Source organism: Hyperolius riggenbachi, chromosome 4 (assembly GCF_040937935.1).
Source record: "Hyperolius riggenbachi isolate aHypRig1 chromosome 4, aHypRig1.pri, whole genome shotgun sequence".
In the NCBI taxonomy this organism is placed as follows: Eukaryota; Metazoa; Chordata; class Amphibia; order Anura; family Hyperoliidae; genus Hyperolius; species Hyperolius riggenbachi.
The window spans coordinates 436,520,375-436,548,341 of NC_090649.1; the positions used below are offsets into that span (position 1 = coordinate 436,520,375).

The window sequence follows — 27,967 nt, forward strand, 5'->3', positions numbered from 1 at the left end:
TGAAAGGAACACAATTATGCAATGAGTAAAAGTTTATCTCGGATCCACTTTAAGCATATACAAGCTAATAATGACAGATCTTAGCTCATCGGGATACAGTCTTTGATGTTAAAATATTACAGTGATTATGTTGGAAGACTGCACAGAATCCTTCACACTTCTGGGCAAAGTGTTGACACCACCAGCGAGATGGTGGCACTTATGTAAGGCAAAAACATATTTTCTAAAGAAAGCCATGTGAAGTATGTCTGCTACTTGATTATGAAATAATGTTACATTTTTTAAAGAATGTCTATAGGAATAACATCTACAATTTATACCTATTCAGAAATTATTGTTCTCTCAAGGTTATCAGCTGCACAATTTTAAAACATTCTTACCAGCCGTGTGACTCGCTTATTTGAATAAATCAGGGTATAAAAAGAGAAACATATTGCCTGAATTACAGCTTCAAGGACAATAGACACAATACACTGCCTGGCAAAAGCAGCCTAGTATTGTTAACGGTTCAGGTGGTGTGAAACAGGCTTCTAAAAATCCAGGTAGACCCACTCTATGAAATGCTGTGTTTACGTTTCAAGGGTGTTTATTAAGAAAAACCACATGACAAAGCAAACACTGAAATATCAATTACCCCACACATGGGGAATCTATATATATAAAATCGGATGTATGTATGTATGTGTGTATGTGTGTGTGTATGTGTGTGTGTGTGTATGTGCCGCGATCACTCGAAAACCCCTTGACCGATTTGAACGAAACTTGGTATGCAGATCCCTTACTACCTGGGATGATATGTTCTGGGGGTCTCGCGTCCCCCCTGCACATGTGGGCGGAGCTACAAACAGCAAATCAGATTTCACCCATTCAAGTCAATGGAAAAAATGTAAAAGGCTGCCATTCTCACAGTAATCAAGCCAGAGTCCCCACACTTGGCACAGTTGGTCACTTGGTGACTGAGGTTACAAATCCAGGAAAAGCGGGCGGAGCATAAAACAGCCAATCAAAATTCAGCCATTCATTTTAAATGGGAAAATGTAAACTGCAGCCATTCTTACACTGTTAATCGCAGGGTTCTCAAACTTGCCACACTTGGTCACTGGGTGAATGAGATTAAGATTTTGGAAAGTGGGTGGAGCCTACAACAGCCAATCAAAATTCACCTATTGCATTTAAAGGGGAATATTTAAACTGCTGCCATTCTTACACTGTTTATGACAGAGGCTTCAGACTTGCTGCAGTCAGTCATTGGGTGACTGGGGTCCAAATTCACTAAAGGGGCGGGGCCACAAACAGCCAATCAGATTTCTTTGCTGGATAAACTGCTTCCATTCACACATTTTTGATGCCAGGAACCTGAAAGCTCACAAAATTGGTCATTGAGTGACTGTGTGACAAGGTTACACAAAGTGGGTGGAGCCAAAAACAAATTTTACAGGGAAAATATAAACTGCAGCCATTCTTACACTGTTAATGGCAGGGTTGTCAAACTTTGCACAGTTGGTCATTGGGTGAATGAGATTAAGATTTTGGAAAGTGGGTGGAGCCTACAACAGCCAATCAAAATTCAACTTTTGATTTTCAAAGGGAATATTTAAACTGCAACCATTCTTATACTGTTAATAGCAGATGCCTCAAACCTGGTACAGCTGGTCACTGGGAGACTGGGGTTCAAATTCAGAAAGGGGCGGAGCTACAAACAGCCAATCAGATATACAAAGTATTGATACCAAGGACCCCAAAGCTGATAAACTTGGTAATTTAGTGACTATATGTCAAGGTTACAAAAAGTGGGCGGTGCAAGAAACTTAATTTTTTACATGGCAGGGTTCCCAAACTTGACACAATTGGCCACTGAATGCCTGGGATTATTATTCAGAAATGTGGGTGGAGCCTACAACAGCCAATCAAAATTCACCTATTGATTTTCATGGGGAATATTTACATTGCTACCATTCTTACACTGTTAATGGCAGAGGCCTCAAACCTGATACAGTCAGTAATTGGGTGACTGGGGACCAAATTCACTAAAGGCGGTGGAGCCACAAACAGCCAATCAGATTTGTTAGATTGATTTCAGCCATTCTGTTGTTGGCAGGGTTCTCAAACTTGACACAGTTGGCCACTGGGTGACTAGGATTAATATTCAGGAAAGTGAGTGGAGTGTACAGCAGCCAATCAAAATTCATCTTTTGATTTTCAAGGGGAATATTTACATTGCTGCCATTCTTGCACTGTTAATGGCACAGATTATTATACAGAAAAGTGGGTGGAGCCTACAAAAAGCCAATCAAAATTCACCTGTTGATTTTCAAAGGGAATATTAAAATTGCTGCCATTCTTGCACTATTAATGGCACAATCCTCAAACCTGATACAGTTGGTCATTGGGTCACTGGGGTTCAAATTCAGAAAAGGGGATAGAGCAGGCATGGGCAAACTTGGCCCTCCAGCTGTTGAGGAACTACAAGTCCCACAATGCATTGCAGGAGTCTGACAGCCACAGTCATGGCTCATAAAGGCAAATGCATTGTGGGATTTGTAGTTCCTTAACAGCTGGAGGGCCAAGTTTGCCCATGCCTGGGATAGAGCCACAAACAGCCAATCAGATGTGTTTCATTTCACTGGGAAAATACAAATTATTGATGCCAAGGACCCAAAGCTCACAAACATGGTCATTGAGTGACTGTGTGTCCAGTTTACAAAAAGTGGGCAGAGCCAAAAACAAATTTCACTGGGAAAATGTAAACTGCAGCCCTTCTTCACTGTTAATGGCAGGGATCTCAAACTTTGCCAAGATGGTCACTGGGTGACTGAGATTAATATTCAGGGAAGTGGGTGGAGCCTATAATAGCCATTTAAAATTCACCTGTTGATTTTCAAAGGGAAAATCCCCCCCCCCCCCCCCCATGGAGCCAGGCATAGGTGCCCACAGTACAGGTTGTACAGGTTAGCTACGTAGGTGCCTCCAGTATAGGGTAGCCTGTATAGTTGCCACCAGTGTGGGTTAGATAGGTAGGTGCTCCCAGTATAGTTTAGATAGGTAGGTGCCCGCAGTATAGGTTCGATAGGTAGGTTCCCGCAGTATAGGTTCGATAGGTAGGTTCCTGCAGTATAGGTTCGATAGGTAGGTTCCCCCAGTATGGGTTAGATAGGTAGGTTCCCCCAGTATGGGTTCGATAGGTAGGTGCCCCCAGTATAGTTTAGATAGGTAGGTTCCCGCAGTATAGGTTTGATAGGTAGGTTCCCCCAGTATGGGTTAGATAGGTAGGTTCCCCCAATATGGGTTCGATAGGTAGGTTCCCCCAGTATGGGTTATATAGGTAGGTTCCGGCAGTATAGGATAGTTAGGTAGGTTCCCGGCGTATAGCTTGGCTAGGTAGGTTCCCGCAGTATAGGTTAGTTAGGTAGGTTCCCGCAGTATAGGTTAGTTAGGTAGGTTCCCGCAGTATAGGTTAGTTAGGTAGGTTCCCGCAGTATAGGTTAGTTAGGTAGGTAGGTTCCTGCAGTTTAGGTTAAATAGGTAGGTTCCTGCAGTTTAGATTAGCTAGGTAGGTTCCTGCAGTTTAGGTTAGTTAGGTAGGTGCCCCGCAATATAGGTGTTAGGTAGGATCCCGCAGTTTAGGTTAGTTAGGTATGGGCGGCATGAGTTGGGCGCAGGAGCGGGGGGAGCGGACATAATAGTAATAACTCACCTGCTTCCGCCGAACCCGCGCTGCTTCAATGTCCTTCCTTTCCCGGCATCTATCTAATTAGTAACAGCGCTTCCTGTGATGACATGCGGTACGTCATCACAGGGGGCGCTGTTACCAGGCAACAGACGCCGGGAGAGGAAAGATATTGAAACTGTGGGGGAACGGATGAAGAAGGTGAGTTATAACTATTATGGCCGTTCCCCCGCTCCGGCGCCCCCCCCCCCTCCTGCAGCACAATAAAGCGCCCCGGGTGATTGCACGTATCGCACGCCCATAGAAACGGGGCTGTAGCAGATGCCTCAAACCTGCTATAGTTGGTCATTGGGTGACTGGGGTTCAAATGTTGGAGAGTGGCGCAGCCGCTAACAGCCAATCTGATTTGTTTAATTTCTATGGGAATATACAAATTATTGATGCCAAAGACCCCAAAGCTCACAAACTTGGTAATTAAGTGTTTGTGCATTAGGGTTAGTAAAAGTGGGCGGAGCCAAAACCGGTCAAATACATACACGGTCGGGCAGTTCCAGGTCATTAGTGGGTGGAGACAAATACAAATTTCACTGGGAAAATGTATATTGCAGCCATTCTTACACTGTTAATGGCAGGGTTCTCAAACTTTGCACAGTTGGTCACTGGGTGACTGGGTTAAATATTCAGAAAAGTGGGTGGAGCCTACAAAAGTGACTCAAACTTCACCTATTGCTTCTCAAGGGGAATATTTAATTGCTGCCATTCTTGCACTGTTAATGGCACAGGCCTTAAACCTGCTACAGTTGGTCATTGGGTGACTGGGGTTCAAATTCAGAAAATAGGGTGGAGCCACAAACAGCCAATCAGATTTTTTTCATTTCAATGCAAATTATTGATTCCAAAGACCGCAAAGCCCACAAACTTGGTTATTGAGTAATTGTGTGTTAGGGTTAGAAAAAGTGGGCGGAGCCAACACTAGCCAAATACATACCCGGGCAACGCCGGGCAATCAGCTAGTTATATATATAAAACTTGTCATATGAGAACTGGACATACAAGCTATTATAGTATCACAGAAAAAGAAAAAAAACTGAAAATTACAGTATTCAAATGTTAATTACAGTAAATAATACAAATTGGAATATATTTGTCAGCTCATCCTGCAGTTTTCTCTTAAAGAGAACCTGTAAGGAAAAAAGTGCCCCTATTGTGTCCGTACCTTGGGAGGGGGAAGACTCTGGATCCTATTGAGTCTTCCCCCTCCCTCCTGTGCAGCACGGATCCAGCACTGGGACCCCCGGACAGCAGCAGATGATAATATTTACCTTTGGGATCAGAGGCGAAAGAGGCTCCAGCCTCAGGGCGCAGTGTAGGAGGGGGGCGCAAAACTCACTCAGCTATCATTCCTCTACAGAGAGAAATAAGAAAAGGGAATACATGGCAGTGATTGCAAGCCAGAAAACTAAAGGTCTAATAGCAATCAGTGTGTGACGGCTGGGGTGGGAGGAATGGGGGCGGGGCGCACTTTGGTGGCTCAGCCTTGGATGCTGGAGGACCCTGTCCCGGCTCTGTTTGGGATCCAGTGCAGGCATGGTAACCATCTTCCCTATCAGCTCCAGTGGAAATAGTAGGGCACTATCGGGTCCACTTTGCTGCACACAGGTGTCTCGTGCCTGTGCAGTATAGCAGACCTGATCGGGCTCAGCTATTTCCACTGGAGCCCACAGGGGCAGGTGGTTGCCATGCCTGCACTGGATTGCAAAGGTAAATATCGCCGTGTGCTGCAGGCACTACTCTGCCCGTGTGCATCCCCTTACAGGCTTGTCAGCGGATTTTCAGGAGGAGCCGGTGCTGGATCGGGGCTACACAAGAATATGGGGATCATTAGGATCCAGAGTTTTCCCCCTCCCAAGATCAGTACCCCATGGGGCACTTTTTTTTCTTTACAGATTCTCTTTAAGTGGGATACGGAGGTTACCATATTCATTTTCTTCTGCCAACAATACTTTAAAGGACACCCGAGGTGAAAATAAACTAATAAGATAAACAATTACTTTTTTTTTGTAATCCCACGGTTTTATTTTATATTTAAATATACTTTTTAAGTTTTTACTGTTGCATGGCCTCAGCTTAATGACACATTCATTGAACTATGCCAGAGCTAAAATTTATGAACTATTGATCCTTTTGATCTCTTTCCTGCTCTCAGAAGCTATTTACTGCCAGCAAAGTGTTTTATGACTGCAGTTCCTTATCAGTGAGGGTTATGCTGTAGTCCAACCTGGTCCCGACCTAGACAGAAACTGTTACTTGCATATCTTGTGTTTAAATCTTTCAGGCAGAGAAATAAAAGAAGGTACACAGCATACTTATTTGTGTGTCACACTTTCTGACACCTACCATCCCCTCTGCACACAAAAAAAAACGCGGGGAAAAAAAACAACAATAATTACCTTTTTACATTTTTCATAAGAATTTCCCAGCTTCAAAGCAAGAAAAAACTTTGCAAAAAAACCCTGATAACAATCGGGCTTCGCCTAGCACCCAAATTTCCTTTTCGGCATTGGCTTGCCGATATTTTCAATTAAAGTCTATGGCAATGCCGATTTGATCAGACACATGCGCCGGACTTGCCTGATACCCTAAAACTGAAGTAACTTAAAGAGGAACTCCAGTGAAAATAGTGTAATTAAAAAAAGTGCTTCATTTTTACAATAATTATGTATAAATGATTTAGTCAGTGTTTGCCCATTGTAAAACCTTTTAAACTCCTGATTTACATTCTGACATTTATTACATGGTGACATTTTTATTGTGGGCAGGTTATGTAGCTGCTGCATGCTTTTTTTGGCCGTTGGAGACAGCTGTTAACAGCTATTTCCTGTCTGTGAACCTTGTTACATTGTGGCCAACTGTCAAAAGTACCGCGGTCATCAGAGCTTCTTGTGGGAGGAGTTTCACCACAATATCAGCAATACAGCGCCCCCTAATGGTCTGTTTGTGAAAAGCAATAGATTTCTCACGTAAAAGGAGGTATCAGCTACTGATTGGGATAAAGTTAAATTCTTGGTTGGAGTTTCTCTTTAAAACTGCTTTATAAGCTGGATAATTATACATTGGGTGCTGAGCAGGCCTTGGCTGCAAAGTCACCTATAATGACCATAGGCTTAAGTGATTTGAGAATCTTGCCCGCTCATCCTTGTTGTTCTCCAGAGCCCAGATTTCTGATTATCCAGTTATATTGCATGATAGCAGCCCCTGTAAGATGTTCTCAGGTTCACTTAATATTATTATTACATAGTGCTGTGTGTTGTGGCTTGTGATGCGTTCATGTCTTCCTGATTTGCATATAAAAAGTCTGGTACCCCGTGAAGTCCTGTTTGTGCTCACTGCTATCCGGAGAGATACATTTAATTGCCTTCGTCTTCCGATAAATGCACTGCAGAACTGTGGGCTGATATCAAACCACCCATTATCACAAGCCTGTAATCTGAAGTCAATAATAGAAACAGAAGAATGAAAAGGTTTATTTATAACTTTCACTTAAATTGTTCCTGCAAAACCTTTCTTAAAGGGGAATTTAAGCTTATGCCATATGGAATTCAACACTACAGTAGTACTAAAATACAGATTCGCAATAATGCACGAGTGTAGCTACCTAATGCTTGGAAGTCACAATGCAATTTCCTGTCCGAACGACAGGTGATCCTACAGGAAGCTATACCGCGTGTACACATCCAAACTGCACCCGATCAATAAAAGGATAGATTTTCCAATGATAACTTGATCCCTTTTTCGATTGGAAATGGAACGGACATGTCGGAAATAATCGCCCATTTCCTGTTGTATGGGAGGGAAATTGCAACCTGTGTTTCTAGCATTGGAGACAGCGGGGTGAATTCACAAAAGAACCGTAATCTTATTATGTGCATTTATGTAGGGAGTTATGCAAATTGCACAACTCACTTACATACATGCGACACATTGATTGGGTAACAGGCAGAGCTATGCATGCTTACAGCGAGATACACAATTTGAGTTATTGTCTAAGTAATCTGCATAAATCCTATATCAATATAGGACCACCTGGTGCTGGACTTGGTGAGTGACTTGTGTTGTATTACATGGGGGGGGGGGGGGGGGGGGAGAGAGGTTGCCCACCTTTAGGTGGAGGTGGGTGGGAGATGGTATGAAAGCATCTGTAGGTAAGGAGGAGCTTTAGACACTGGCCACAATGAAGGGGACACAGATGCTGGCCACACTGAAAGGGGGAGGGGGACACCAATACTGGCCACCATGATAGGGGGGACACAAATACTAACTACACTGATGGGGTGACACAAATAGTGGCCACAATGATGGGTGGGGGACTAGTACTGACCACACTGACCGGAGGGGACACTGTTACTGGCCACACTGATGGGGAGACACTAGTACTGGCCACACTGGGAGGGGGAGGGGGTGACACAAATACTGGCCACAATGATGGGTGGAGGACACTGTTACTGGCCACGCTGATGGGGGGACAGTAATACTGGCCACACTGAAGGGAGGTGAAACAAATACTGGCCACAATGATGGGAGGGGACTAGTACTGGCCACACTGACCGGAGGGAACACTGTTACTGACCACGCTGATGGGGGGGACACTAATACTGGCCACACTGAAGGGAGGTGACACAAATACTGGCCACACTGAAGGGAGGTGACACAAATACTGGCCACAATGATGGGAGGGGTCTAGTACTGGCCACACTGACCGGAGAGGACACTGTTACTGGCTACGCTGATGGGGGGACACCAATACTGTCCACACTGATGGCGGATCACTAATGCTGCCCAAAATTGCTCTGACTCCTCGACTCTGATTCCAACTCCACAGGTCTTGCAGGGGTATGTAGTGAGTACAAAAATCATCTAACTCCGACTCCTCAGTTTATGAAACCACAGACTCCGACTCCAGGTCCCCCAACATTTCTCTGACTCCAATTCCAACTCCACAGCCCTGATTTCCTGTTCCCAAACTCTCTTGGGGGTGGCTGCCTGAGACAGAACAACCATTGGCACATTAATGTTTCCACACACACAGTCCTCATGCCTTGGAATAAAAGGGACCATTCTAGCTGTCACTCATTGCATGAATGTTGTTGGCTGGCAATTATCTCATTTCCCGTCCTCGGTTTGTCTGTCGCATTCGGCGTGGAGGTGGGTGGGAGACAGAAGCCCCTTTTTCAGTAACGTAAGAAGCAGTTGGATTTGTACAAAGGGCACCTTTCAAAGGCTGCACATAATTACATAGTTACAAAGTCATTGAGGCTGAAAAGAGACATCACATCCAATCCCTGATACAAGCTCCTCATAAAGGAGAACATGATTTCCTTTTCTCCATGACAATGCGGTATGTGAATGTTTCCCCTTTTATCCTTAAAGAAACCCTGCTGCCAAGTGGCCCTTTTTATTTGCTGTTTCCTAGCAATGGTTTTGTACATGAGCGATCCGACCTTTACAACAAACATGAGTGGCTGCAGCCTGACTTCGTTTTCCTCTTATACCAGACAACCTCAGAGACAGGATCTGTTTGCAAACACTGCGCAAGCCGCTGTTAACCAGGTCACTCCAGCCTGTGTACATTTCCTGTAGCAGGGCCAGACAGGGGACGCTGAGGAGATAAATCAGGGCAAAGGAAAATGGCGTCATTGACCACAACATCAATCCAGCGTACAGGTTTCTATTGCAGTTTATAACAAGGAAAACTAGGGACTAATTGGTTCCGGTGTGATACACGACCACATTTTGTTTGTTTCATCCCAGGGGCGTAACTAGAAATCACTGGGCCCCCTGCAAAACTTTGGCTGGGGCCCCCTGCACACTGAATAGGGACTGTCTAAAAATCTTTGTCTACAAAACTTTGTATGATTCGTTATTAGTGGCTGAGCAGAGGCAGTCATTAGAACAATTGTGAACAGAGCAGAAAGTTTTTTCTCTCCTTGCTCTTAGTTGTCAATCTCTCAGGACAGGGCCCCCTGTGGCTTCGGGGCCCCCTGCAGCTGCATCCCTTGCAGGGTCTATTGTTACGCCCCTGTTTCATTCCCACTCAGGGGCGCAGCTAGAGGGGAACAGACCCTGTGACTACTAACCTTCCCTTCCTCCGATAAAGGGGACAATACTTTAGATCTGGTGTTTTTGTGGCTACACTTGTTATGGGTGTGAAGATCATGAAGGCCGCACTTATTTTATTAACCTTGTAAGATGGGCCACATGACCATGAAGGGCACCAAAGGGAAGGAAAGGGGTGTGAACATGGGGGGGGGGGGGGGGCAATCAAAGTTTTGCTGATGGGCCCCATGAATTGTAGTTACGCCACTAGCCCCACTTAAAGGACATCCAAAGGGAAAATACACTGATGAGAAAAACTATTGTATCTATCCTCCTTCTCCTAAACATTACCTTTTTAGATATCCAATAGTTTTATTTTGTATTTACATTTTGTTTTTAATTTTTTACTGTTTCATTGTCTCGACTCAATGACACCTTCATTGAAGTATGTCAGAGCTCAAATCTATGAATTACTGATTCTTTTTATCTCTTTCCTGTTCTCAGGAGCCATTTACTTACAGAAAAGTGTATTATGGCTTTAATTACTTATCAGTGGGGATCCTGACTCGGGCAGAAACTGTCACTTACATACCTGATATTTAACTCTTTCAGGCAGAGAAAGAGAAAAAGGAACACAGCATAGTTTTTTGCGTGCTCGGCACTGCACATACCCATGTCTATCTCTTCATGTCACTTGTCACCTCAGTTGTCCTTTAAAAAAATCTTAGTCTGCACCAGCCCATTTACCGTATATCATACAGTGGGGCCTCGGGGGAGCCCTTTGGAGGAGCAAAAAGTACAACATAAAGATGATTGGATGTTAAAGAGAACCTGGACTGAGTAAAAATATTTAAAATAAACACATGAGGTAACTTCAAATGAACATTACATAGTTACCTTGTCATCAGTTCCCCTCAGAAGCTCATCATTTTCTTCTGACAACAATCCCTTCCAGTTCTGACAATATTTTGTCAGATCTGAAATATATAAGTTGCTGTCAGTAAAATATCAGTTGCTGTCAGTTAAACGGATGTACCAAGTAATGTTCATGTTTCCCTATGGCTCAAGTGGGCAATGTTACAGTTTAACTGTGTGCTGACCAGAAAGCTGTTATGGGTAATGGCCCTTTTCAAAATGGAGGACGGAAAAGTCCCTTGATCAGAGTGAACAAACAGCACGTGGGACGGGAGAAAGACACTGAGGAGTACACTACATGGAAGGTAAGTATGACTTGTGTATGTTTATTTTGACTTTTAATTTTCAGTTCAGGTTTTCTTTAATGAGGCAAAGGTCTGCAAGAGTCCTGTCTCTAACTGTAGATATTTAAAAAGACATGGACTTCACATTAAACTCTATGTATCCTTTAACTGCCAAGACCCCTCATACTCACCTGACGAGTTTTTAATTGGAAGCTGGAAATTTGGGTGCGATGCGGCTAAAGAACGATTTGAGCGCCCTTTAGGCTCTAATGCAGATATCGGCTATTGGGTGCTCCCAAAGCAGCAATTTGGGTGTCCGATAAATATCGTCTTGATATATAATTTTTGAAAAGTTTTTATGTTTTGTACGTATGAATTATTCATTTTTTTAAATTATTATTTGGTAACTGTGTTTTTCATTTACAAATTTTTAGATTTTGAAAATTATCGTTTTTAAATGTAGCATTTCGAACATTATAGGGTTAGGAAGGGGGGTTCTAAGGTTAGGCGTCAGGAAGGGGGGTTTTAGGGTTAGGCGTCAGGAAGGGGGGTTTTAGGGTTAGGCGTCAGGAAGGGGGGTTTTAGGGTTAGGCGTCAGGAAGGGGAGTTTTAGGGTTAGGCATCAGGAAGGGGTGTTTTAGGGTTAGGCGTCAGGAAGGGGAGTTTTAGGGTTAGGCATCAGGGAGGGGGGTTTTAGGGTTAGGCGTCAGGAAGGGGGGCTTTAGGGTTAGGTATCAGTGAGGGGGGTTTTAGGGTTAGGCGTCAGGAAGGGGGGTTTTAGGGTTAGGCGTCAGGAAGGGGGGTTTTAGGGTTAGGAATCAGGAAGGGGGGTTTTAGGGTTAGGCGTTAGGAAGGGGAGTTTTAGGGTTAGGCGCCAGGAAGGGGGGTTTTAGGGATAGGAATCAGGAAGGGGGATTTAAGGGTTAGGCATCAGGGAAGGGGGTTTTAGGGTTAGGCGTCAGGAAGGGGGGTTTTAGGGTTAGGCATCAGGAAGGGGGATTTTATGGTTAGGCATCAGGGAGGGGGGTTTTAGGGTTAAGCATTGGCCCGGGGGGGGGGGGGGGGTGTTCTGTCTGTGTAAGAATAGGGTTAGGTTAAGCTGTAGTAAAATATCGATAACATTTACCAATGTTTTACTGACGTTATTACCATTGTTAATTTTTTTCATTCAGGGGTGAGAGTCTGGTGAGAGTTCAGGAGGTTGACAGCAGACGGGGAAAAAGTGTTCCTGTGCCTTGAGGTCCTGAAATAATGGCCCAGGACCTCCACCCTGACTGGATCCGACTGGAGAAACAATGGCCTGGGTGTGAGGGGTCATTGTCAATCCTCAATGCTCTGGAGCCCACTCTGGAGTTGTAGAGGTCGAGAGGGGGGAGGGTTTTCCCAATGATCCTCTCCACTGATCTAATGACCCTCTGTAGTTACAGTCTGTCGCTGGTGGAGGAGCAGGCATACCAAGATGGATGAACAAAGGATAATTCATATTTGTAATTATTATTATTTAGTTTTTATATATCACTGACATCTTCTGCAGTGCTTTACAAGGTATAATTTGTCCCTCCAAGGAGCTCACAATCTAATCCCTACTATAGTCATATGTTCGTTGTAATATAGGGCCAATTTAAGGGCAGGACAATTAACCCCCCTGGCTGTATAATTCCTGCGGCTGCGCAGCCGCAGGAGGGTTTTTTTTCACTTTTTTTTTTCTTAGCATGTAGCTAGCCTAGCGCTAGCTACATGCTTCCCCCCCCCCCCTCCCCGCGGCGTCCGCCCGTCCCCTCCGATTGCCACCGGCGCCGCTTTCCCATAAGGAAATCCCGTTCTGAACGGGATTTCCTTGAGGGCTTCCCCCGTCGCCATGGCAACGAACGGAGTGACGTCATCGACGTCATGGACATCGTGACGTCACAGGGAGTCCCGATCCACCCCATAGCGCAGCCTGGCGGCGATTGGCCAGGCTGCGCAAGGGGCATGCGGGGGGGGCCTGTTTCCATGGTGGGTACTAGCTGCGTGTTTGAAAAAAAAATTATGTAAATCGGCCCACCAGGGCCTGAGCGGCACCCTCACACACGGGGTTACCGCCAAGGAGGTTAACTTATCTCTATGTTTTTGGGCTGTGTATGCGCAGAACACCCCAGACCGGAGGACTTTCGGGGCTAATTGCAGAACATCCAGGTGGCAGAGGAGGACAGAGAGGGAGCGATCAGCCTGGAGGAAGCCTCAGGTATGTATATTTTTTTTAAATCTTCCCGTCTAAACTATAGCTAAATTATTTGATTGAAAAGACCCCAATTATAAATATAACCGATAGGCTTATGAAATTGATTCTGGCAAGTGAAAAAAAAACTGGTCTGCACGAGCAATAAACTTTGTCAGAAACATTGCTCTTACACGCGCCAGCATATGTGACCGGTCATTAGCCTCATTAGTCTGGATGAGAAGAGCAGTGTGTAGCTGACAATTATAGAATAAAAGAGCAAAATGAATAGCCATTTTAAACGACATTCTAGCCTTCTCCGGTCACAACAAGTAGCTTGGTGACGGCTTTACTAGTTTTGTTTTTATATTTTCCTTGTATGCCCCTTAACACACACGCACGCACACAGGCACGCACGCATGCACGCACGCACACACACACACACACATTTTTCATGCCAATTTGCTAAACAGCACCTTTTTATTATCATTCCTCATCATCAGGTCAATGGTTTCATACTTTACGCATGGGTCTTATAGAATACAATGCCTCCGCAAAGCACAGAATATTTTGAAAGAAAATACTTCTGTTCATACTTTGCCTGAAATGATTTAGACGTTCTATAGAATGTCTGCATTTCATATTTTGTCTGTAACAGATTTAGGGCATGATTGGGGTGCGTTATACATTTGCGATTTGTGTTGGGAAAAAAAAATGAGTGGGAAATTGATGAAATGTGGGGAAAATCACATAGGGGTGCGATTGCTATGCGAATTTCCTGCATTCCTATACAAATTGTAGTAGTATAATCACACAAAAAATGTGGCAGGACGACTATTGTGCTCAGGAAAAAAAAAATCACACCACAAACGGATTACACTGATGTGAAATGTTGCCGCGGTTCCACTTGTTTTACTGTACCTAGCATATTGCGATCCGTTTGCGATCAGGTTTGGATTGAAAATGCTGTTAGTGGAAAAGGTTCCTGAGAGCCTTTTGCACTAGCTATGTTGTGACCTGAAAATGGGATTCCATATGTTTTTGTGGTGTTCAGGAAACAGGGACACCTTGATTACTACCGTAAACTGAGACGACCATGTGCGATGCGATATTTGCCTAAGCGTAACTACACCACTGCAGTTTTCCTGTGATTTCACTTGGTAGTAGTCTATGGGAGTGCACGACTGCACAAACTGAATAGCAAGCAGTGTACTATGCGTTTTTTGGTGCGATTACCCTATGCATAAAGCCCCACTGCATTTCCATTAAAAAATGCAATTTTATAATAATCCAAACATTTGTATAGCGCTTTTCTCCTGTCGGACTCAAAGCGCTCAAGAGCTGCAGCCACTGGGATGCGCTCAAGAGGCCACCCTGCAGTGGTTAGGGACTCTTGCCTTGAACTCCTTACTGAATAGGTACTGACCCTAGCCAGGATTTGAACCCTGGTCTCCCATGGCAAAGGCAGTGCCCTTAACCAGTACACTATACAGCCACTCAGTACACTATCTAGCCACTCTATAATTATTACTTATATAGTGCTGGCATCTTCTGCAGTGCTGTACAGAGTATATTGTCTTGTCACTTAACTGTCCCTCAGAGGGGCTCGCAGTCTAATCCCTACTATATTCATATGCCTATACTGTAGTCTAGTTGTACAGTTGTACAGAGGCGCCAAAAGTATAAAAGTAGGATAAAATGTTTTAAAAGAGAACAATGGGGGGTTAGTGGTGGACTTACCTCCCCAAAACAGACACAGAAAAATGTGTCTATTTCTGGCAGAGGCGCTAAGCTTGTACTGAGAACATATGAGTCGACTGTACTCCAATTTTATTGCCTGATGAAGTGGGATGTGCCCACGAAACGCGTTGCATCTTTTCGGAGTATGTCAATAAATCACTTTTGTTGAATTAAGCAACATTTTTCTGTGTCTATTTTGGGAAGGTAAGTCCACCACTAACCCCCCTTTGTTCTCTTTTAAAACATTTTATCCTACTTTTATACTTTTGGCGCCTCTGTACAACTGTACAATAAGTGTGTACACCGACTTGGTTCCCTTTTTTCCGATCTACAGAGAGCAACTTCTTAATCCTGAGACAGGTCAGGTCTAATACTCCCCACCTGACTTCAAAGTGGTTGCCTGATACGGTAACCCAGATTTGTGAGTATTACATTATACTTCTCCCTCTATACCCATATGTTACAGTGCATACTACACTATATTGGGCTCTTGGTGTTCCCCCTCATTATATATTGTAGTCTAGGGTCAATTTAGGAGGAAGCATATTAACTTTCCTGTATGGAGTTTTTTATTGGGTGTGGGAGGAAACCAGCGCGTCCAGAGGAAACCCAAACAGACACGGGGAGAACATACAAACTTCATGCAGATAGTGCCCTGGCTGGGAACCGAACCAGGGATCCTGCACTGCAAGGTGAGAGTTCTAACCAATTCATAACCATGCTGCCCGCAATTGTGCTGCATAAAGCACATGTAAAATTGTGACACAACACACAGAAAAACATGTTTAAAAAAAACTGGGAATCAAAATCCGAATCCCAGCACGACTGCGAATGCAATCGCGATTTGGAGTAGAAACGGGCTCTTGCTATAGTACAGTGCCTTTAACAAGTGTTCAGGGTACAATCAGGAGAGTCTTGGTTCCCCTTTATTAAGATGGGCTTTCCTATTTGGCAGCCCTCTAAAAAATAAAGTGTTTTGAATCTGCTTGTGCCTGTCTCACGTATCACTGCAATATCAAATGATATTATATTGAGGTGCAGCAGTGTGAGGGTTAACAAATTAGAAGGCAGATTTGCTGCAACAGGTCCCAGCCCCCTGTTCTCTGAGAACACTCGAGCCCCCACCCAAGTCTCTCCCACAGGGAGGCTGGACACCGAACAACAATGAGCTTCAGATCACAGATGTGGGCTGACTCTATAGAGTGATGCTATTTACGCCCCCATGCTCAATGCTTATATACCAAAGCGAAAAGGCAGCGAGGACGGATAATGAACTCGGACACTGAGAGGCAAAGAGCAGGAGGCTGCGCTACAGGTGCTGAGCTGGGGGGGCTCCCGTCTCCTTGTGCAATCAGGACTGATGCAAGAAGCTCAAGGACATCTCAGCCTTGTTGTGACATGGGGCACAGCTTAGTAGAGGGACAACCTTCAGGTGAGAGGTCTGTCCTGTTGTAGGAGAGGGAGAGTGTCAGGAGGGGATGAGAACTAGTTGCTATTTATTTTTAATGTCAGTATAATATGTCCTGATGTCCTTGAACAGATTAGCAGTTTGCAATAGGATGTGCTAAGAAAACACTACGGTATAGGGATAGCTAGTGTCTGTGAAAGTGTTATACGTGTATAGCTCAGCTTCATCTAGCTAAAAAAAAACAGCAGAGAAAAATTGAAATATATTTACAAAAAGTTGAATTTGCAGCTGAAGCAAGTGTTGTTGCATTAGACAGGGTAGAGTGAGCAGAGACTATTCTTACTATTGTATTGAAAGGGAAGGCATAAGGCAGCAAGAGGACTGCATCAAAGTGAAGCCTGTGGGTAAATTATTGGTAAACAGAGAGCAGGAACAGACGTGGTGGAATATTCGATGAAGCCGTTGAGTAGGAAAATATTGAATAATTGAAGAATTGCTTACGATTAATTGAGCAACAGTTTGTTTAGCTCATCAGTTCCTAAACAGAGTTGGAAATGATGATAGCTAAGGTAGTGAAAAGGTAGGATTGAGACTGTTAGAGTTGTATTAGTTTTGAAGACCTCAAAAGGTTGGGTTATTCTCTGGACCGTAGTTGCAGTCTCCAGCATTTGCTATGCTCAAAGTGTCCGGTAAGTCCAGTGAGGAACATGGTGGAGCTCAAGCACTCTTGGATGCCATGTCCAATGACCAGATGCACCTGGCCCGCTTCATTCTGGATGCCCTGGATGGGAAAATAGTCAACACCCGAGGTGGGGATTTGAGTCGAACCCCCCTCATTTGCAGCGCCCTGCTTCCTGAGCCACATGCTCGTCAGCGTTACATGCAGCTGCTCCTAGAGAGGGGTGCGGAGGTCAACAGCAGGGACAGGGCAGGGCGCACTGCGCTCAGCTACTCGTGTGAGAGGGGCCACCTGCAAGAGGTCAAGATTTTGGTTCAACATGGAGCAGATCCTGAGCTCCCAGACTTGTGGGGGAACACCGCCCTCATTTACGCCACTGTTTCAGGACACTCATCAGTGCTGGACTTCCTGGCCAGGGCTTTTAAAAGACTTGGCTTACAAATCGATAGAACTAATAGGGTAGGTAACTCGGCCCTAGACGTGGCAAGATACTTGGGATTTAAAGACTGTGAACTGGTACTATGTGGTGGCAGCTTGAGCCGAAGGAGTGATTCCCATGACCCTCCAGGCTGTTCTTGGAGTGAGCAGCAACAAGCTGGGCCTCGCGGAGGAGCACACACGTTTTTACTTGGGAGGAGCAGGTCTTTGGCTACTCATCGACATTTAGAGTCTATGGACTCAATCGAGGAGGAGGACGGACACAAGGACAACTCTTCTACAGATTCTCCAGGATTTTCCAGTGTGTTAAACCCTAGGCCACGATCCTTTAGCCTCCAATATGGTGGTGGCCGCTCTGGAGAGCGAAAAGGAACTGGGTTATGCTTACCAGCTTTGAGCAGTGCTTCCATCCAGATCTCCACAACTCTTTACTCCCCTCGTCCTGGGAAGCAACATGAGCCTACCCTAGCCCCTTTACCAGGGCCACTGGGCATCCTGCTTACACCATTGTCTGCAAAAAAGCCCCCAAAGCACTGTGGAGCTAAAGACCACTTACCTGGATGCTCTAGAGACACAGGATTGTGCAAACTCAATGACAGTTACTACCAGAAACGAAGCAGCTTGCCATCCACTTTGCTGTCTCCTACACCTCCAGAACAAGTCAACTCCAGGGCCAAGAACTCTGGTACCTCTCTTCCTCCTGTAGTATCAAGTAATCCTTTCACAGTGCTGGGCAACAAGCTACTGAGACGGTTTACATTCCCCGAGTTTAAAAAGCAGCAGTCTTCTGAAATTCATGCTGGAAAGACTCCGGCCAGTAGTGGCGGGGAGGCCAAAGACCCGGGTAGCAGGGGGATAGCAAGGTCAGAGACCTTCCCCTTTAGCAAAACCCACCCACAAGTGGTCAGCAAGTCCAGCGTGGACAGCATCAGTAGTGTGAAGTGCGAGTTTGATTTTCAGCAGCAGAGTGGATCATGATGTAATCGTTTGCACGCCTGGTAGTGGCGCTTGTAAACAAGAGGCCTCCTTACAAACCGAATGATGTAGAAATTGCTGTAGATGCCACATTCAGAAACAAGACTTTCATACTGACTGCAAGATCCAGCAAGCTTATTGCAAAATACATTTCTATGGAACATTACAGATTTCTTCACATGGCCAGAAATTTGCAGCAAATGTTTTATGTTACCACATTAATTGCATTACAGTTTTATTGAAGGGGAGCTCCAACAAAGAAACAAAAATCTATGCGTGTTAAGATTGCTACACACTTTCAATTATGAATGGCCAATCACTGACCACCAATTTTACCACCTCCATGTAGTGTTAAGGTCAACAGATATTGGCCTCAATTCACTAAGCTTATCTCCTGTCTTTAATAACTCTTCTAGAGTTGTTACCATGGTGATAAGGCATGTAGTATTCAGGAAACATTTTACATCAGGCAAGCCTAAAGTTAACTCTTCTGTCGTTAAGTTAACTCTCCAATCCTTAAAATAACTCCAGAGTTAAAGACAGGCTGTTAATTAACTGCATGTGAAAATAACTACAGAGGAGGTAAATTAACTACAGAGGAGGTAAATTAACTACAGAGGTGGTAAATTAACTACAGAGGAGATAACTTAAGGAATGAAGAGAGAAGATAACTCTCTCACTGTGTGAAGGTAAGTTTTCTCTTGCCTTATTATCTCCAGCATGATCTTAGTGAATTGAGGCCATTGAATACTATGAGCAGAATGTTTAGTTAAGCTCTCATACTATATGGCAGTGATCTGCAAACTTGGCTCTCCAGCTGTTAAGGAACTACAAGTCCCATAATGCATTGCAGGAGTCTGACAGCCACAGTTATGATTCATAAAGGCAAATGAATTGTGGGACTTGTAGTTCCTTAACAGCTGGAGAGCCAAGTTTGCAGATCACTGCCATATAGTATGAGAGCTTAACTAAACAATCTGCTCATAGTATTCAATATCTGTTGACCTTCACACTACATGGAGGTGGTAAAATTGGTCAGTGATTGGCCAATCATAATTGAAAGTGTGTTCCAGGCTGTGGATCGATTAGATTTATATTGCTGTCTGAGTTTCAGGCTAAAGCTTGTTACAAATCTTCTATTCTGATTGTCCAATGAACTTCCACCTCCATGTAGTATCAGGGCCAACAGATTTTGAATACTATGAGCAGATTGTGCAGGTAAAATCTCATACTACATGGAGGTGGTAACATTTGGTCAGTGATTGGCCAATCAAAATTGGATGTGTGTAGCAGGCTTATGAAACTCTACCTTCCTCCCCTAGTGAAAGGGTCACTGGCTACAGGAAGTTAGACAGAATTTCTCTACAGGAAGTGAGACAGGTTACAACAATATACAAAGGAGTTATAGGAGAAACTGTTAGGATATTGGATTTTTATAGCTGCTCGTGTCTCATCCAACTATTTATTTCCTGTCCCTAAAAATACTCCAGCGAGGACCCATACAGCTACTAACACTTCCTCAAGTGAGCAAAAATGTAAAAACTTAAAAGTAACTTAAACGGTATCTGAGGTGACATGTGACATAATGAGATAGACATGGGTATGTACAGTGCCAAGCACACAGATAACCAGGCTGTGTTCCTTTTTGTCTTTCTCTGTCTGAAAGAGTTAAACATCAGGTATGAAAGTGACAGTTTCTGTCTGGGTCGGGACCTAGTCGGACTATAGCATAACCCTCACTGATGAGAAATTACAGCTATAAAACTTTTTCCTGGCAGTAAATGGCTTCTGAGAGCAGTAAACTGATAGGAAGCATCAGTAGTTCATAGATTTTAGCTCTGGCATACTTCAATGAATGTGTCATTGAGCAGAGATAATGATATCGTAATAACTTAAAAAGTAAATTGCAATTTAAAATAAAACCGTGGGACGTCTTAAAAAGTCATTTGTAGGAGGAGGAGGATAGATACTATTGTTTATCTCATCAGTTTATTTTCACCTCTGATGTCCTTTAAAGAGACACTGTAGCTACATAAAGTAGGATGCAGTAAATTATTTGGGATACCCACTTTTTACAGTAAATTTCCCAGTTTCAGCATCAAAAACACTTCCTATAGCTATATTTTGCTGTATATTAAATGTAGACCTGCCCCCTTATATTTTGTACTGGGTCTGAAACTCTGAGTAACTAAACATTCCGCAGAGATCACCTGACAGGACAATGGTAAAGTTTAGGAAAGATTTTACAAAGGGCAAGCACTGACTGAATAATTTAACAATTAATATTGTAAACAAAAGAATCAATTGTATTTGTTTTGTTATTTTCACTACAGTTCCTCTTTGAGATGTCAATATGCAAATACAAATCAAATCAATGCATATCAAACCCAGATGCCATAGTCCAGTGTTTTCATTCATTCATATAATATTTTAACAAAAAGGTGTTATGTGAAAATCAGAGTCACATTGGGGAGTTTTGGGCACAGCAACCAGTTAGGTTTCTCGTTTTGTTGTCTAGAAGATTGTAATTGGTTGCTACACTCAAAGGTCTGCATTTTCTTTGCCTCAGTTCTCCTGTCAGTAGGCAGGAGAAGGATGATTTCATACTATACTGAAGTTTAGACAATGATGTTCTTAGGCTGTGAGGGTACCAGCAGTGGCGTAGCAATAGGAAGTGCAGAGGTTGCAACCGCACTGGGGCCCTTGGGCCTTCGAGTCCCTCAAACAAAGTATTAGCTCTTTATTGGCCATGTGCTGACAATGATCACTTTGACAGATGCTTGAATAGTAGTGATCATCAAATTGTTCCCCACCCCCTTCTTGCACCTCTGACACTGTGGTTGTCCTTGGCAGGTTTTAGTGCGACACATCAATTGTTATGTGTTAAGTGCGTCACTGGCCCCAATGTGAAACTTGCACCGGGCCCACAACTTCTTAGCTACGCCACTGGAGGGTACATTGCATGGTACATGTGTTACTGTGCTAAAAAAATATTTTGCTTTTGCTCATGTATTTGGCTGCTTTGCATCACCCCCAGCTTCTACCACTGTTGTGACTATTTCACATCCTGCTTCTCCTATGTCCATTCACATAATAGCAGCACAATAAAATGTCCAGTATACTCTATGTTAAACACTACCCCGAAGATCTGAATAAGGCAGAGATTTCCCCCATGTCATTTGGGCTCTTCCACCTGACTGCTATTACTTCTTTGAACGTTACTGTTTGAACGCTATTGTGTCAGTTACGGCATTGACTTGGCTTGGCTGTTAGAAACCCTGACAGGTGGAGAAGACCAAGTAAAGAGGGGGATCCCTGCTCCCATCAGAAGCCCTGCTGAATGATAAGGGGACAGTAGGTCCCCCAAAATTTTATTTTCCAGCATTTTTGACAGAAAGTATATCAAGAACAGTGATGATCTTAATCAGCTAATTACGATTACGCACAATTGCATGTAAATCTTCGCAATTACACCTATATGCAATTATTTTGGATTATCATTCGTAATTACCAGGGGCGTAGCAATAGGGGGTGCAGAGGATGCGACCGCATCGGTCCCTTGAGCCAGAGGGGCCCCGTAGGGCCCTCCCTCAACTGCAGTATTAGCTCTGTATTGGTCCTGTGCTAATAATAATAATCACTTCTATAGATACTTTGAATAGTGGTAATCATTAACAAACTGCTCCCCATCCCCTCCTTGCACCTCTGACACTGTAGCTGCCATTGGCAGGTTTTGGTGCGCTGTATCGATTGTTATGTATAGAGTGCTTGGGGGGCCCCATTGTAAAATTTGCATCGGGGCCCACAGCTCCTTAGCTGCGCCACTGGTAATTACGCATGAATTTAAGCATAATTTTTGTGTAATTTTGTGCCAACTTTAGTGGTGAATAGCAAAGCCCCCTACATGCTATTGCTCATAAATTGCTACATACGTAAAAGTAAAAAAAAAATGGTCAAACAGACATTGTAGTTTTTTGACAAAATCGATTTTAAAGATGCAAAGAAAAGTGGTTTTAAAACTAAAAAAAAAATGACAGTTTAAAAACGATTTTTCTTTGTATTTTTAAAATCAATTTTCTCAAAAACTACAAGGTGTTTATGAACTTTTTTTTAAACTTGTACCCAGTATCCTCCTTAACATATGTATCAATTTTGGTAGCAATAGCATGTAGGGGGACTTTGCTATTCACGGCCAAAGTCGGCACGCAATTACGCATAAATTGATGCATAATTACGAATACTTACAATTACTTACAAAATGAATTACACTTTCCCCCGAAATTTCACATTACAATGCACAATTGCAAATTACGATGTGTAATTACGCATAGGTGTAATTTCTGCTCGTTACTAATCAATAAATTAATTATGCTGCAGTTACTTGAACAATAATAGAGGTAGCATTCTGTGTCACTATAGTACAATGCTCGCACACCAGAAAAGGATTAAGATAAAAAAGGGCCCCTGGCCAGATAGTATTTGCCCACCACTGCTGATCACCTGGCTTTTTTTTAGTAGGATTTGGTGGTGGTGGCATCCACCAGGCCCCTAGGCTTTTTCCATGCCCTAGGCAACTGCTTAGGCAGCCTTGTGGATGATCCAGCTCTGACGCACACACCCATAGCAACTAGACTGAGAATAACCCAACAACCAAATTTGCTATAAGTGGCTGTTCAGCTTTGCTGCCTTAATCTGCATATATCAATATACATGAGGGATCTATGATTACATATATAACAGGATGGATGAATAAAACGTCTGTGCTTGAATTATAATAACTGCGTAGTGCTACACTATGGACTCTGTGACACTGACTTGATTTCTACACATTTAAAATCATTATGTGTGGTGTAATTTTTATGCTGTTTTAGGGGCAGGGCCCACTAGGAATTGCGGTATGCTCTAGAAACACACCAGTGTGCTACAGGAGAAACTCGAAAAATTAGAAAATCATGCAAAAGTCCATTAATTTCAGTGATTAAACTTGGAAGGTGAAACTAATATATGATATAGGAACCTTTTACAGGTAGTTTGGATTAATTAGCTGATTCGAGTCTGACACCTTGAGGCTAGAATATTGAACCTTTTCACAATATTCTATAGTCTGAGATTTAGATTTTTGGGGTTTTTATAAGCTGCAAGCCATAATCATAAAAATTATAACAAATAAAGGCTTGAAATATCTCGCTTTGCATGTAATGAGTCTATTTCATATATTACTGTATATACTTGAGTATAAGTCTAGAAATGTAGGTCTGGTTCACTTCATAAAAGTACAAGGATCGACTTATACACGAGTCCCAAGCAACACTGAGTAATGTGTGTACTAATAGTGACATTTGCAGCAATGTACCCTGTGGTAAGTGACACTTTGAGGAAAGGAAATACCAAGAAAACACAGGTGTGAAAGTCCTTACCACAACAATTAACAAGGAAAGGGGCAGGGGGGAAATACTGGGCTGCATAAAAGGGTGTGAATAATTGCAGCACTTGGGGGCGTGGAGGAGGTTTTGGCTGCACTTAAAGAGAAACTCTGACCAAGAATTGAACTTTATCCCAATCAGTAGCTGATACCCCCTTTTTCATGAGAAATCTATTCCTTTTCACAAACAGATCATCAGGGGGCGCTGTATGGCTGATGTTGTGGTGAAACCCCTCCCACAAAGAAATTCTGAGTACGTACTCTTGGCAGTTTCCTGTCTGTGAACCCTGTTGCATTGTGGGAAATAGCTGTTTACGGCTGTTTCCAACTGCCAAAACAGCAAATAGCAACTACATCACTTGCCAGCAGTAAAAATGTCACCATGTGATAAATGTCAGAATATAAATCAGGGATTTAAAATATTTTACAATTGGCAATCACTGACTAAATAATTTATACATAATTATTGTAAAAATGAAGAACTTTTTTATTACATTATTTTCACTGGAGTTCCATTTTAAGGGACAGGAGGGGTTAATGGCTGCAATACTGTATGCAGTGCAGTCATTAACCCCTCCCGAGTCCCAAGTGCAGCCATTAACTTTGCTGGGTAGACTTATACTTGAGTCAATAAAAAATTCCAGCTGAAGAGGGTTAAATATTGGAGTAGACTCATATACTGTATGAGGTCGACTTGTATTCGAGTGTATACGGTGGTTTCGCCTTTTGAGTTGAATTACTGACATAAATAGACTTTTGCACAATATTCTAATTTTTCGAGTTTCACCTGTACATCGATTTTTGCAGAAACAAAACCCCCAGCTTTTTACAGGGCGATTTAAGGGAATGCAATTTTGGCGCCTGCATCCCTGAATGAAAGTACTGAAGACACCATGATTGTGATTTCAACACATTGCAACCGCTCCATAGGCTTTCCTTAGCTTAGTGCTTTTGAAATTGCCAGTGATTCCTAAAAAGCACAAATCACTGCTAAAACAGCTCTAGTGGGCCCAGGCATCACCCAGACTCCCCTCTTTAGTAAATACATGCACATCACAATATTGAATTGTATTACTGGTAGTAAACAACTGAACAAAATGTATGTACATCATTCAGTATCTTCAGAAGACACTGCAAGGTAAGCATAGGTCCATAGTACAATCAGCAATATTAGCAAACACAATCAAATGACAGGCACTATTTACATGTGATAGCATGCTCTAATATGCACATGAGGAATAGAGTTACACTGAGCCGCGTCCTTTCAAGATTAACCTCCCTGGCGTTATGATTATTTCCAACGTTTACAATGTTGCATAAGTCACAGGAAAAGTCCTTATTAACCATAGGAGGAAATCAGGCAACTTATTACCCAAACAAAATCATTTTTGTGCCTTGGAGACCCCTTGATCACGGGCACAAAAAGCCTGGTTTGCATACAGTGGGTTGCAAAAGTATTCGGCCCCCTTGAAGTTTTCCACATTTTGTCACATTACTGCCACAAACATGCATCAATTTTATTGGACTTCCACGTGAAAGACCAATACAAAGTGGTGTACACGTGAGAAGTGGAACGAAAATCATACATCATTCCAAACATTTTTTTTACAAATCAATAACTGCAAAGTGGGGTGTGCATAATTATTCGGCCCCCTTTGGTCTGAGTGCAGTCAGTTGCCCATAGACATTGCCTGATAAGTGCTAATGACTAAATAGAGTGCACCTGTGTGTAATCTAATGTTAGTACAATTACAGCTGCTCTGTGACAGCCTCAGAGGTTGTCTAAGAGAATATTGGGAGCAACAACACCGTGAAGTTCAAAGAACACACCAGACAGGTCAGGGATAAAGTTATTGAGAAATTTAAAGCAGGCTTAGGCTAGAAAAAGATTTCCAAAGCCTTGAACATCCCACGGAGCACTGTTCAAGCGATCATTCAGAAATGGAAGGAGTATGGCACAACTGTAAATCTACCAAGACAAGGAAATCCACCCAAACTCACAGGCCGAACAAGGAGAGCACTGATCAGAAATGCAGTCAAGAGGCCCATGGTGACTCTGGACAGGGGAGGACTGGGACCTTTCAGCCTGGGGGGAACACACAACCCAGAGGCCCTTTTACGGCAGTCCCAGTCTAAGGGCTCGCCCATTCACTTTCATTAAAATTGCGGTAAAAATCACGTAAAAATGGCCACGATCGCGATTTTAATTAAAGTGAATGGGAGCGCTGATCAATCACGAGCGTTTATAGTGTGGTTGAGAATTTCATGCATATCTTATTGTGTGCAAATGTATCAATGACAATGAGTTCAGTGCGCTAATTACCCTTTAAAGGACAACTGACGTGAGAAGAATATGTAGGCTGCCATATTTGTTTCCTTTTATAAAATACCAGTTGCCTGGCAGTCTTGATGATATATTGGCTGCAGCAGCATCTGAATAACACCAGAAACAAGCATGCAGCTAATCTTGTCAGATCTGACAATAATGTCAGAAACACCTGATCTGCTGCATGCTTGTTCAGGGGCTATGGCTAAAAGCATTAGAGGCAGAGGATCAGCAGGGCAGCCAGGCAACTGGTATCACTTAAAAGGAAATAAATATGGCAGCCTCTATATACCTCTCACTTCAGTTATCCTTTACCTGCTGAGCGGTCTGGACGAGCTCAGCTCGTCCAACACCGCCAGAGGCTGCCGCTCAGGCCCTGCTGGGCCGATTTGCACCAAATAAAAAGCAGCACACGCAGCCGGCACTTTGCCAGCCGCGTGTGCTGCCTGATCGCCGCTGCAGCGCGGCGATCCGCCGCGTGCAGCGGCGAAAGAGGGTCCCCCCAGCCGCCCGAGCCCAGCGTAGCCGGAACAAACAGTTCCGGCCAGCGCTAAGGGCTGGATCGGAGGCGGCTGACGTCAAGACGTCGGCTGACGTCCATGACGTCACTCCGCTCGTCGTCATGGCGACGAGGGAAGCGAAACACGGAGGGCCGCTTATTGCGGCCTTCCGTGTTATCTCTTGCCGCTGGAGGCGATCGGAAGATCGCCTCCGGAGCGCCCTCTAGTGGGCTTTCATGCAGCCAACTTTCAGTTGGCTGCATGAAATAGTTTTTTTTTTATTTAAAAAAAACCCTCCCGCAGCCACCCTGGCGATTTAATCAGAACGCCAGGGTGGTTAATAGTTCCCATCTGGCTGCTAGCAGTGCTGCCAGGGTGAATAAGCTGGTGCATGGTGGTTGCGTGCACCTGTGTAGAGGTACATTGGCTTATGCACATGCGCATGGCCACTGGAGATATTGCACAGGCTTAAGGAGGGAGGCAGCTGTTCAGGCCAGCTCCTGGAAAAGCAGCGCTGAAATAGTTTTGTTTCTTACAATGGCAGTGACCAATAAGCTATTGGGCAGCACGGTGAAATAGTGGTTAGGTCTCTTGACTTGCAGCGCTGGGTGCCCAGTTCGAATCCCAGCCAGGGCACTATTTGCATGGAGGTGGAATGTCCTGCCTGTGTCTGCATGGGTTTCCTCTGGGCACGCCGGTGTCTTCCTACACTCCAAAAGCCTACAGATAAGTTAATTGTCATCCCCCAAATTGGCCTTAGACTACGATACATGCACTACAGGATACATACATAAACATATGACTATGGTAAGAATTAGATTGTGAGCTCCTCTCAGGGGCAGTTACAGGAAACCTGAAACGAGAAGCGCCTCAGGTTTCATACTTACCCGAGGCTTCCTTAATAAAGGAATCATCAGCCAAACAAGATGAAAGCCGGTTTACTTACCTACAAGAAAGAAAGGGGTAGTAGGTACTACCCTCTGGTGCGATCAGACCCCCATTAAAGTGCGCTCAGCTGCTCCCAGATATACCGCTGTAAAAAACATAAAAAAGAGAAGGGGCGCTTGAGTCTTCTGTGCAATACAATGTCCTCGTCTACTAGGCAGGTCTCACCTGTTTACAAAGTGGCTGGTACAGCGTACACAGCCTCGGTGTGCCTGCGTCCCGCTTGGCCGAGCTGGGGACCGAGCTCTCAGCGTGGGGGCGGATGTGACGTCACGTCCCAGGCTCCTTCAGGATAGGTGGTTATGACAACCAGGACGCTCGCTCTCTATAGCGGTGGGTGGTAGTCCTTATCCAGGAAGAGCAGTCGTGGATGTAACA

General features: G+C 43.9%; 1 long non-coding RNA gene across 1 annotated transcript; it reads right to left on the reverse strand.

The window, feature by feature from the left end:
- Nucleotides 1-9,105: 9,105 nt before the first annotated feature.
- LOC137570930 (uncharacterized) lies at nt 9,106-27,956 on the reverse strand. Its single transcript, XR_011031242.1, has 2 exons — nt 27,591-27,956; nt 9,106-9,323 (listed from the first exon to the last, which is right to left on the reverse strand). It is a non-coding gene; the product is annotated as an uncharacterized lncRNA (long non-coding RNA).
- Nucleotides 27,957-27,967: the final 11 nt, after the last annotated feature.